The sequence below is a fragment of the Ovis aries genome, chromosome 5, assembly GCF_016772045.2.
Source record: "Ovis aries strain OAR_USU_Benz2616 breed Rambouillet chromosome 5, ARS-UI_Ramb_v3.0, whole genome shotgun sequence".
NCBI lineage: Eukaryota > Metazoa > Chordata > Mammalia > Artiodactyla > Bovidae > Ovis > Ovis aries.
The window spans coordinates 52127776-52140649 of NC_056058.1; positions in this window are offsets into that span (position 1 = coordinate 52127776).

The window sequence follows — 12874 nt, forward strand, 5'->3', positions numbered from 1 at the left end:
CATTAAATGTAAATTAGAATCAATAAATTTTTATCATTTTCATATGTATTAATTTGGAGTATGGCAGTTCATTCAATATGTAAATTTTACATTAAGCCAGCAAAAGCAGATTTCGTGGGTTGTTGGAACTTACTTAAAAAGATTACTTCTACAGCTACCATAGCTATTAGATGCCGCTTTAAAACAGTATCCTGTCTTTAGGAAACACTTTTGTTCTTGTTTAACTTTGTAAGGTCAGAATTTCAACAGAACCCAGCTGAGTTCCAAAAGCCCCGTCTTTCTTTGCTTCAATATTTGCATTTTACACCAGACATGCTTTTTATAAACAATTCACATTTAGAACAGCAAGTTCTTAATCATAATGAATTCCATTTTGGTACTTCTTTTTGTAATTGGAATTAACATTCCCACATGAACTGAGAAATGCTAAATTGTTAGGGACATCCCTGGTGTTTTGCTGATTCTCATGATGCTTTCAATGGTTTCATCATAAGCTACCTAAAATATCACAATTTATACTCATTTGCATGATATGCTTATGGGTGTCCTATTAAGTCTATATTCTTTATGCTGCAGAACTTAGTTTAAGCAATACCTGATTCAAAGAGGAGGTAAATATCACCAGATAAATGAGATAAATGTTGCAGTGAGCAGGAACCTAATGTTTTTTTAGTGTTTGCAGACATTAGAGCAAACTGAATAATTGTAACAAGTATTACGTACCTTGTTTTTCATTTGTGGCATTTGTGGCTGGCCATTATGTCATTAGCTTTCTTCCTCTTTCTGATTTAATCTCCTTTTCTATTCCATGTTCCTTTAGTAGAGATTGTTTCAATCGGTTCCATTTCTAGGTGGAAACTTTCAGCTCATTTTCAAAAACTTACATTTCCATTTTGGTGCTTACACCTTGTTTATTTATTAGGTCCTGTGGGGCTTTGCTAGAAATAGTGGAGTTGAAAGATCAAAACATCCTTGGTATAGGGGTCCCTTAACAAGACATGAATGTACTTTATAACAGACTCTGAAGTGTTAAAAAAGACAGTTTGTTACAACTTTTAAATCTGATGTCAGTATTAGTCAATTAATTTTCTCTAGCCTCTTGTTTGTCAATATGAGACCTGACTTTGAAATCCTGTTCTGTCCTTTACTTAACTGAATCATCTGCAGCCAGTCATTCACTTCTTCTCAGCCTTGTTTTTCTATTCATAAAAGAAGGGTGATATCTACCCCCTACCTCACAGGAAGCCGTAAGTCAAACAGGATGGTGTGTACAAAAGGAGTTTTTAAACACTAAGCTTGGGAAACAAGGAGGGGTGTGTATAATTTTTCATTGTTAGTTCACCACAACAAAAGTAATTATTAGTTTTATTGACAATCATTATTGCCTCTTTTCACTCCTTCCCCAGATAGTGCAATGGGTAGCCTGACAATTCCAGCACAGGGGTGGCAATTCATGAGTGCTGGAGCCAATTGCACCTGCTTGGGGACCTGATTGCTAAGTTTTCAGGAATTCTGTAAGTCAGTTGTTCATCATGGCCAAGATTCAAAAAAACCATTTAGAAACTTACAATTAAACAAAATACTTAAAAAACCAAGGTAATAAATGCTCAAAACATCACTTCTTAATTGCTTTACCATTATCTATGCTTTAAAGTTGTTTCTATCCATCCTCTGTAATGCATATCCCATATAATGGTGTGATACAACATCTCTTCCCAACTCTGCATTCAGAAATGTTATTTCAGTAGTCTGAAATCAATCGTGATGGAGTATGTACACTATTGAAATTGGAAAACACTGCAAATCAGAGCTTGACTTATTGTGTTGATTGTCTAAACCTAAGAAAATGATAGAAGAAAATTTAGCAATAAAGATTGAACTTCAATGTGTGTTCATTCATGAATAACACAAAAAATTGATGAAATATTTTTCAGTACTTGAAAACTACTATCTGATCAACAGAGAAGCACTCACATCATTGCCAAAGGGTAGTCCAAACATACATCTTTGTTGTTTTACTTTCATCTTGCTCATTAATGTAAAAAAAAAAAGTCATCAACATTCATGTTTGAACTTCAGTGGCATGAGTGACTTCTTTGCTGAACTGAATATTAACCAAATATGATCTGCTTTTGCCAAACATAATTGAATTGCAGCTGTAGGCTGACTGTGGGTACAAGAGTTTGGCAAAAATCATTGAAACCAATCTGAAAATCAATGGACTATATAGAATTTACTGTAAAAAGTGTTGTGTATTTTATTATTTTTTGGTAAACGGTATGCTATGCATTCTTTGTATCAGTAAAACTGTATAACAGATACAGAGATACTCCCTCGCAGCAGCTGTTAGACATTTATCAGCACACTGATTATGGATGTAATCTAATTTACCATTTGAAAGCTCATTCCACCTGTCATATGGAGCCTGTGTTGTAGGAGCTAAGGCAGGAAGCAGGGGGAACAGTGAGGAGGCAGGCACAGGATTCAAGGAAACACACAGATTTGCTCTGGGGTGGCGCCAGTGGAGGTGGGAAGCTATGGCTGGACAGGGGAAGCATTTTGGAGGCAAAGGAAGGCAAGCCAGTCATTGGGCAGCTCCAGGGAAGAGATAGACTTGCAGGAACTACCCGTGCTAAAGGAAAGTTGTCTGGCAAGGACTGAGAAAGCTCAGTGGTTGGAGGAAGTGAGTGCTCCTATGAGTTGCACCTGAGAGCAGATGGAGGAAGCAGCGTGTGGAAGGAGAGAAGTAAATGGTCGGCTCAAACTCATATCTTTGAAGCACATGCAGAAAGTTAGGCTTGACTGCCTTGCAGTGGGAGAGAGGAGGGAAAACCCTAAATACCAGTAACACGTCCTACTGCTACTGCTAAGTCACTTCAGTCGTGTCCTACTCTGAAGTTTTCTTACTCATCTAGAAATTTTATTAAGATTTTTGCCCATATATCTGGGGAAAACCTTAACTGGAAATAACGCATGCACCCCATTGTTCACTGCAGCACTATTTACAATGGTCAAGACATGGAAGCAACCTAGAAGTCTGCTGATTTAAGAATAAGAAAATGCGGTATGTACATACAATAGAATATTGCGTGTGTGTTCAGTCACTAAGCGGTGTCTGACTCTTTGTGACCCCATGGTCTGTAGCCCACCAGGCTCCTCTGTTCATGGGATTGTCCAGGCAAGAGTACTGGAGTGGGTTGCCATTTCCTCCTCCAGGGGATCTTCCTGACCCAGGGATCTAACGTGCATCTTCTGCATCTCCAGCGTTGACAGGCAGATTCTTTACCACTGAGTCACCCAGGGAAGCCCACAGTGAAGTATTACTCAGCCATAAAGAAGAATGAAGTAATGTCGCTTGCAGCAACAGGGATGGACCTATAGATTATCATACTAAGTAAGTCAGACAAATATATGATATCACTCATATTTGGAATCTAAAAAAGGGCTACAAATGAACTAATCTACAAAACAGAAATAGAATTACAGATGTAGAAACAAACTTATGGTTACCAAGGGGGAAAGGGTAGGGGGAGGAATATTGGGAGATTGGGATTTATAGATACACATTTTATATATATATAAGAGATAACTAATAAAGACCTACTGTATATTACATGGAACTCTACTCAGTACTCTGTAATGACCTATATGGAAATAGGATCTAAAAAAGAGAGTGGATATGTGTATATCTTTGCTGTACAGCAGAAACTAACACAACATCATAAATCAATTATACTCCAATAAAAATTAATAAAAAAAGATTTTGCCCACATAATGGGATTGTTATTCCAATGCCTTGATCCTATCCCAATGTACAGTAGATTTTTTTCCCCATCATTTGCCCATATTAACTGTAAAACTCACTCAACCACCCTGTGCTATAGAGATGGTGCTGCCTCTTTTTATTCTCCTCAGGACCTTGTTATTCTTTGCTTTGTCACAGAAGACCCCTACCATAAGCCACCTACTGTATTGCCTACTAGTTAGCAACAAGATTCTGGTCACCATTGCTCTCCCTGCGTCCTCCCTTACAGCACAAAACCTATACTCCACATTGCAGGTTGTACATTTCAGTTTTAAAACATATCGCAAGAGGTTATTAAATTTTGTGGATTTTTAAACAGTCAATGTTTTGCAGGAAAAAAAAAAAGGACCATCTCCTCCACATTCACCCAGCTTCTGAATCCTAATGATCAGAAAAAGGACAATTTCTCAACTAGACACCCACTAAGGACTGACAGTTTGAGGATTCCATTTGGATATATTAATTTGGTTTACTCTGGCCTTCTGATACTAGTTATTTTATTGACAATTTCAATCAGTCATGGAATCTTCATTAATAGAAGGGATTTCCCCAACTATTTTCCTCTCCCATTCATTCATTTCTTCAGGAAAATATAATTTCTTCAACCAAATAGCAACTATTACATGTTAGGTTCCAGTGTAAGGTTGCAAGGCCATAAAAATGATTTAAGATACAGCCTGGACTCTGGAAGAAATGGAGACAGAGTAACAAGTCGTTATCAAACAAGGAAGATGTGTAGAAATGTGGTGATAGCTGCATGGAGCACTACATACCCATCAAATCACCTGGATGTTTAAGGACAGGGAGGTAGTTGTGGGTCTGGAGGTGGTGGTCAGGGAGAATTTCCAGGAGGTGAATAGCTCTTGTCTAAATCATGAAAGTTCTCCCCCAGGTTATTTCTCATGGAAAACACAAAGAAAACTTGCCATTAGTATTTTATCAAGATTTTTTTTTAATGGATTTAAAAGAAACCCAACTGTTAAAGCAAAAAGAAAATTTACTGATTTGCTTAAAAGTCAAGAGGAAATTTAGTTTTAGGCATGGTTGGATTCAAGGGCTCAAATGATATCAAAATGACTTGAGGACTTCCCTGTTGGCCCAGTGATTAAGAATCTGCCTCCCAGTGCAGGGGACGTGGGTTCCATCCCTGGTCTAGGAAGATCCCTCATGCCACAGGGCAACTTAGCCCAAGCACCACAATTACTGAAGCCTGTGCACTTAAAGCCCGCATACCGCAACAGAGAGTAGCCCCTGCTCACTGCAACTAGAGAAAGCCCACCTGTGCAACAAAGACCCAGCAAAACCACAAATGAAGAAATTTTTAAAACTTATTTTAAAAAAGGACTTGACTCCTATCTCTTAGCTTTACTTTCCTCTGTTTTGGATTTATTCCTGGGAAGGTTACCCCCACCTGGTGGCCCACAGCTCTTGGATTTAAAACTCTACCAGCTTAGTAACATCAATAGAAAGAAAGCTCTTCTTTTCCAAAAATTTTAGTGGATATCCCTGGGAGTAGCTCCATGGATCTCGCTGGGTCTAGTTGAGATTATACTCTGACTGGCAAAGCCTAGGTGAAATGCCCATCCACTGATACTTAATAGTGGGGTACAAATGAGAGAGAAAGAGAGAGAAGGAAAGAAAAGAGAAGAGAGATGCTCTTTCCAATAATTAGGATTTTAAATTAAAGTAGGAGAAAAGGCCACACAGAAAACAACAGATGTCTACTGCGACAGCTATTTATCAAAATATTAACAGTGACACAAATATCGTATTTTACATTTTAGGGGAATTAATCATGACCTAAAATTTTTGTGATCATGACCTAAAATTTTTGCCAGCAATGAACACTGAAAATTAAGTATAGTTGTTATAAGTCCTACTGATTCCCCTTCCCAGCTTTAATAAGAAAAGCATAAGGATTTTTGTTTTAAACATTTCAAATAGTGCACAAATGAATTAACTATTACTTTGCAGAAATAGTACCTCTACTAACTGGCCCTTTTCAGTTGATGTAGTGATATTCACGATTTGTAAGCTAGGTTTGCAGTCTTTCACAGACGGACTTTATCTTGCCTGCCTGAGATTCCAGTGAACGTGACAGGGCATAGAAGGCTGCTGCTGTGAGCCTCTGCCTGCTTGTTTGGCTCCTTCTGTCCTGACAAGCTGTCATGCAATTGTCTCCAGCCTGGGCGCTGGGCAGGCAGGAAGCCAGAACCAGTAAAAGAAGCATGAATACTTGCTGATTAATTTTAGCTCCATAGGCCTGATGGGTTTTCCATCCCTATAATTACCATCAGCAAATAGTTATTGAATGATGTCTAGCATATTTTTATTCCCCTTTCCTTGGTCCTGATTTTCATTTCCTATTTTACCTCACTGTGATTTTACCAACAGAGCCTCCATGATCTGTTTCAACTTGCTCAATTTTATTCCTCATATGAAATATCTATGTATCCATCCATCTATTCATCCCTCAATTCATTTGCCCAGCCATCTATCTAAATTTAGTTTTATTATAAACAGTGTAAGTACTCTCTGGATTAGTGAGGGGATAAATTGTGAGGGAGGAAAGAAAGAAAAGGATACTGAGTGGTTACTCTGTCAGTACATTCCACATACACATTATAAGTCAATCTTTTTTTGTTAGAAATAACGCCTAATAAGCCAGTAAGTCCTGACTGGGTCTTTCAATAGAGCAGCAGTCCCCAGCTCGCCAACTTTTTTGGCATCAGGGACTGGTTTCGTGGAACACATTTTTTTCCACGGACTGGGAATGATTTCAGGATGATTCAAGTGCATTACATTTACTGTGCACTTTATTTCTATTCTTTTTATTGTATCAGCTCCACCTCAGATCATCAAGCATTAGATCCCAGAGGCTGGGGACCCCTCTATAGACCGAATGGAGAGCAGTGAAGAGTGACAGTATGAGTTGTGAAAATGACAAGTGGAGAAAGATTTTACAGAGAGAAGACTGGGGGCTCTCAAGAAAAACGACTGTCTGTGTGCATGGCATTAGAAGATGACACAATTTTAGATATTACTTCTGGCTTTTAAAAAACTTTAAAATATACATGTTAAATACATACTTGTTTTTAAAAATTCAAACATATAGAAGAGAGAAACGCACAAATGAAAAAGTAAAAACTCTCCTCCATATGATCCCATTTTGCAGATGCAACAGTTTTAACAAGCTGGTGTACATTGTTCCAGACCCTTCTTGTCTATGCATACACACACCATATCATTTCTTAAGAAAACAAAGCTAGGGTCTTACTATATATTTTTTTCAACTTTATTCATCAAATAAGATGTTTGGGGACATCGCTCCATGTCAACATTTTCAGGTAACACCAGCAGAGCTTTCTATTGTTTGGCTATAATTCATTTAACATTTACCTTATTGATAAATATTTAAGTCATTCACAATTTTTCACAATTGTCAGCTATGCTGCAATGAATATCTTTGTATATCTCTACACACCATTGTGAAAGTATTTCTGTAGTATATAATTGAAATTACTCAGACAAATGTGATTCATAACAATCATTAAGCACCCAAATGTGGCACACTAGTGGGCTTATTAGAAAACTGCTCGTCCATTTCCAGCTCATTTTCCACTTTCATCTTCCTTGAGATATTACAGTAAGATTCAATTAAAGCAGGAGTCACTGATGGCTATGCAGAATAGGCTACCACCTAAATACTCCTCGTGTATTGCTATGGGTCCAGTTTTGCTGTGTTCATCCTTATGTTAACTATATTATAAATTCAAGAGCATTGGTTTACATATGAACTGTGAAGAGTCACCTGGATGTGGTCATTTAGGGATACCACAATGCTTTCGATGATCAGTCTCCATCCTATGAGGGTACCTGTTATGTTCCCTATGATAACCAGATGGGTGTAGATATTGTTTGTGACTGCTACACACTCATTCTCCACATATGGTACTAGGACCTCAACTTTCCTTTGGAAGACTATCCTCTTCCCAACTTAAGCCTGTGTATTTGTGATGGGATTAACTCCATCTCAAACTCTATAGATAGGACAGGCCTGGCCTTAGGTCAGAGATGGGCACATGACAGGCACAAATGAGCCTTTCGAGGCCTGCAGGGACTATTCAGAAACTCGCCCTTTTTAAACAGGAGTAGCTAAGCTGGTAAGATGTCTATATGCAGCAGCTGTATTCTAACACTTAGAACCTCCATCAGAAAGAGATTTAAAAAAGAAAGAAAAAGGAAAGGGATCTGGAGGTAGACAGCTTCTCAGTTATGTAATTTGAATATCTAGGTCCTCAGGCTAGGGCTACTCCTAGACTTGACAATTACACACTCTGATAAATTATTTTTCCTCTGTTCAGCCAGTTGGTATTAGCTCTGTAACACTGGCATCTGAAAGGATCCTGACAGAAGTAAAGGTCTAAAACACAGGGCACTGCTTCTTATGGAAGGCAGAATCAGGCTAAGGTTACTAGGCATCTGGGGTGACCCCAAAAGAGAAGCCAGAGAGAGAAGCCAGCTGAATGTCTAAAAATAAACTTTACCTGCTTCATGAGTTTGGCTCGCATTTCCCCGTTAATAATTAACTGTGTGAGATGGCCAAACTTCTTTATTTATATGTCCATAAATGAGAACGTCAACCTTCAGTTAATTTACTCATTTCGGCTATATCTGCCTCAGATTTCCATTGTTTAAAATTAACATAGAAATTACTTCTCTCCTTTAGGTTGTGCTTTAACAGAAAAAATAAAAGCTGGTAATATTCCCAAAGAAATGTTTTATCTAGTTTGTCTTTTGCTGTTGTTGTTTACTCACTAAGTCATGCCTGACTCTTTGTGACCTCATGGACTGTAGCCCACCAGGCTCCTTGGCCCATGAAATTTCCAAGGCAAGAATACTACAGGGGGTTGACATTTCCTTCTCTAGGGGATCTTCCCAACCCAGGGACTGAACCCAGGCCTCCTGCATTGGCAGGTGGATGCTTTACTGCTGAGGCACCAGAGAGGCCCCAGTTTCTCTTTAGGGAAGCCTAAATTACTACTCTGCTTTCTTTATTGATCCAGCCTTATATTTTATTGCTTTGTTTATAGTAGACTTGATAATATATTAACTTAAATACAGCATTTGTAAATATGGCCTAGTGAAGTACCTATGAAAATATTTTATATATTTTATGTCTTTAAATATACATAAAAATGTATATTGTTACTTTTGTTTTAACTTGTGTTTTTGAAACTCAAACTTGATAGCTGAAGGAAAACCTCCAATAATGTGAAAAACCAATCTCTCAGCTGAATTAAACCTACAATATTTATACAAATATTGTTACTGTTTGGTATATGTAAGCTTTATACTCTTCTCTCATCTGTAGCAGGGAAATAAGGCATGGTGGTGGATGGGGATTTCATTAGTTAGACACAGTAAATATTTATTTGGTTATGAATAACTCCAGCTCTGTCAGAAATAAACTTGAGACTCTAGCTCTTAGTAGACATGTGTCTTTAGGCAAGTTAGTTAATCTCTCTGAACCTTAATTTCCTTATTGGAAAAATAAAGGTAATAATAGTATTTGTTTCATAAGGTTCTTATACAGATTAAATAAGCTAATCTATGTCAAACATTTAGCACAGTCTCTGACATAAGTACTTGTTAAGTTACATGATGATTATTGTTACTAAGCCCTGTGCTAAAGATTAGTAATGTAAAGAAACCAACAAATCATAACCCCTGCAGAAAGGGAGATGGACACGTAGGCATACGCCAATCAGAAAGACACACACATACACTCACACTACCCTACCTTCCTTCAATCTAAATCACTTTCCTCCTCACATCACAGACTGTGAGGTGAGACTCGCTAAGCACCTACTGGGGATTCTGCAAAGGAAATTCAGCCACTAGCTGGAAATTTTCACTGTATGACTTATCAGGCTCCTCAAAGCTTTGGGGTTCAATAATTCTGTAAATCACACAAGTTACAGATCATGGTGGGATTTTATCCTTATGAAGCCCACATATTTCCACTTCCAGCTGAGCATGCTCAAATAGAGAAACACATTTAAAAGCATAGAAATGGATCGCATGTTCTTTAATCAGCAGAATCCTACAGCCAAAAGAAATAAAAGCACAAAGAACTGAAATGATTTGACTGGAATCTCACTAATTTGCCAAGGAACCAAAACGAACACAGAAGCTATCCTAACTCTTGGTTAAGTTCTCTACACAGTAAATACAGTGACATATAATCTTCATATGTCAATATTTACCTTTTATGAATTTATTGCTGGCCATGTGTCAACCCACAAATTCACTTGTTTACCTATATCAGTGCCATGAAAGCTTTCACTTCACCATCAGTGTTTGTATAGCAAGTGGACAAGGCACTGAGCGGTGGTGAGGGGACTGGGTTTTGGTTTTGGGGACCCCTTCTTGCCTCACCCCACCCCCAACTACATGATCTTGGGTAGGTTTCTTTTCATCTGTCTTTCTAAGATTAGGTCCCTGGACTATTACTTCCTATGTCTTTCAACCCAAACAGATGTAATCCTGTTCTGACTGTGAAGTTTTTGCTAGACAGCCCATATTTATGCCTGGTGGGCTGCCGTCTATGGGGTCGCACAGAGTCGGACATGACTGAAGTGTCTTAGCAGTAGCAGCAGCAGTATTGTTCAGTCGCTAAGTCATATCCAACACTTTGCAACCCCATGGACTGCAGAACACCAGCCTTCCCTATGCTTCACTATTTCCCAGAGTTTGCTCAAACTCATTCACTGAGTCAGCGATGTTATCTAATCATCTCATCCTCTGCCGCCCTCTTCTCCTCCTGCCTTCAACCTTTCCCAGCCTCAAGGTCTTTTCCAATGAGTCAGCTCTTCGAATCAGGTGGGCACAGTATTGGAGCTTCAGCTTCAGCATCAGTCCTTCTAATGAATATTCAGGACTGATTTCCTTTAGGATTGACTGGTTTGATCTTCTTGCTGTCCAGGGGACTCTCAAGAGTCTTCTTCAGCAATTTGAAAGAATCAGTTCTTCGGTGCTCAGCCTTCTCTATAGTCCAACTCTCACATCCATACATGACTTCTGGAAAAACCATAGCTTTGACTATTCAGATCTTTGTTGATAAAGTGCTGTCTCTGCTTTTTAATATGCTATCTAGGTTGATCATAGCTTTTCTTCCAAGGAGCAAGTGTCTTTTAATTTCAGGGCTACAGTCAGCCTGCAGTGGTTTTGGAATCCAAGAAAATAAAATCTGTCACTGCCTCCACTTTTCCCTTTTTTATTTGCCATAAAGTGATGGAACTAGATGCCGTGATTTTAGTTTCTTGAATGTGGAGTTTTAAGCCGGGTTTTTCACTCTCTCTTTTCACCTTCATCAACACGCTCTTTAGTTTCCTCTTCACTTTCTGCCATTTGGCTCCTATTGTATGCCTATATGTAAAGCACTGGAGATAGAGATAAATAAGGGAAGCTTCTGACCCTCAAAGCTCTCCCAGTAAAGAGGGGTCAGAAGTACAAAGAGATGACATAATACAGTAAATACAATAATAAACATGTGTACAGGGTATGACAGGAGCATAGGAAATCAGAGGCTGAAGTCAGGGAACAGGGAAGGTCCTGGAGGAAGAAGGTTGAGATTTAAAGGATAAGCAAGAGCTGGTGTCGGGTAGGGCAGATAGACATAGTCTGAGCTTCCTGTGAGATGACAAAGATCATGCTAAGAGAAAGAAACTGGCTTGGATTAGGGCAGAACTACAAAGAATACAGGCTCTGATGATTCTAGCTGGCTGATCTTGACCCAGTTACCCAGTTTCCCAGTCTATTAAATAGGCATAATGACTAGATTCCTTCCTTAGGGATGGTGTGAGGATTCAATGAGATTACTTATGCTAATTTTAGCACAGTACTTAACATTAATTACAGTTAGTAATAGCTAATAATAATAGTGATAGTATTACCAATTTACTATCACTAAGAACATATTGCCTCCTCTCACTCTTCTAAGGACACAAACATATTCATATCCCACTACTAAATATATTTTGTTTATAAATATTTTTTTAGGGATAACACCCAAGTATTTGAAGCACTGTGATTAAAAAGTGAACATTTCATGCAAAGCTTGAAGAGATCATGGAGGAGCCAAATTATAATGGTTTCTCCTAGATCAGTAGTTGTCATCTGTGGGTAACTTTTGCCCAGCTGGCAATGACTGGTTATCATAGCTGGAAGGGGGAATCTCATTGGTATCTGATGGCTAGATACCAGGGATGCTGCCAAATATCCCACAATGCACAAGATAGTCCCCACAACAAAGAATTATCCAGCCTAAAATGTCTGCAGCGCAGAGCTCAGCAATCCCTGCCCTTGATGTAACCCATTTACAGCTGGCTGTCAGTCACCATCAGGAAACACAGCAAAGCAGTGTTTCTAAAGATCCAAATTTCAGAAAGTTTATCCTACAGACATCATACATGTTTCAACATCGGCAGAAATAAAAGTCCTTCAGAGCCCCTGATAGCATCATTTAGACTTTTCTTGCTACCTAAGTAATGGTAATTTTAAAAAGTCATTTTCCCTTACTGAGATAACTCAGGACAAATACCCCTTTTTTTGGATAGCCGTTTTTTTAATGAAATTTACCAAAAAGAGACTCAGTTAGCCCTTATTTGGGAGTCTTAGAAACTTGGAACAGTCTTGGCTTGTCTCCATAGCCGTGGAGGTTCAAATGGCCAGCCACCTGTAGTAGCTCCCATAGTCCCTCAGGGGAGGGGGCTAAGTACCCTTTGGGCTCCCCTGGTCTTCTGAACATTCCTGCCAGATCAGGGCCAGCATCAGGGGGCCTCAGAGGGCTTGTGTGTTCATGTCTCCTGAAAATTTGATCCCATTAATGGTCTCATCTTTCATTGCTTCTTTTTCTCTTTCTTCTAGAAGCAGTCTAAGAGTGTGAGCTCTGGTGCAAAACTGCCTAGGTTTGAATCTGTCTCTGCCATTTCTTACCATGTGACTTTTATAGGCTTCTTAACCTCTGTGTAACTCAGGCTCCTTACCTGTAAAATGAGGGAAAAC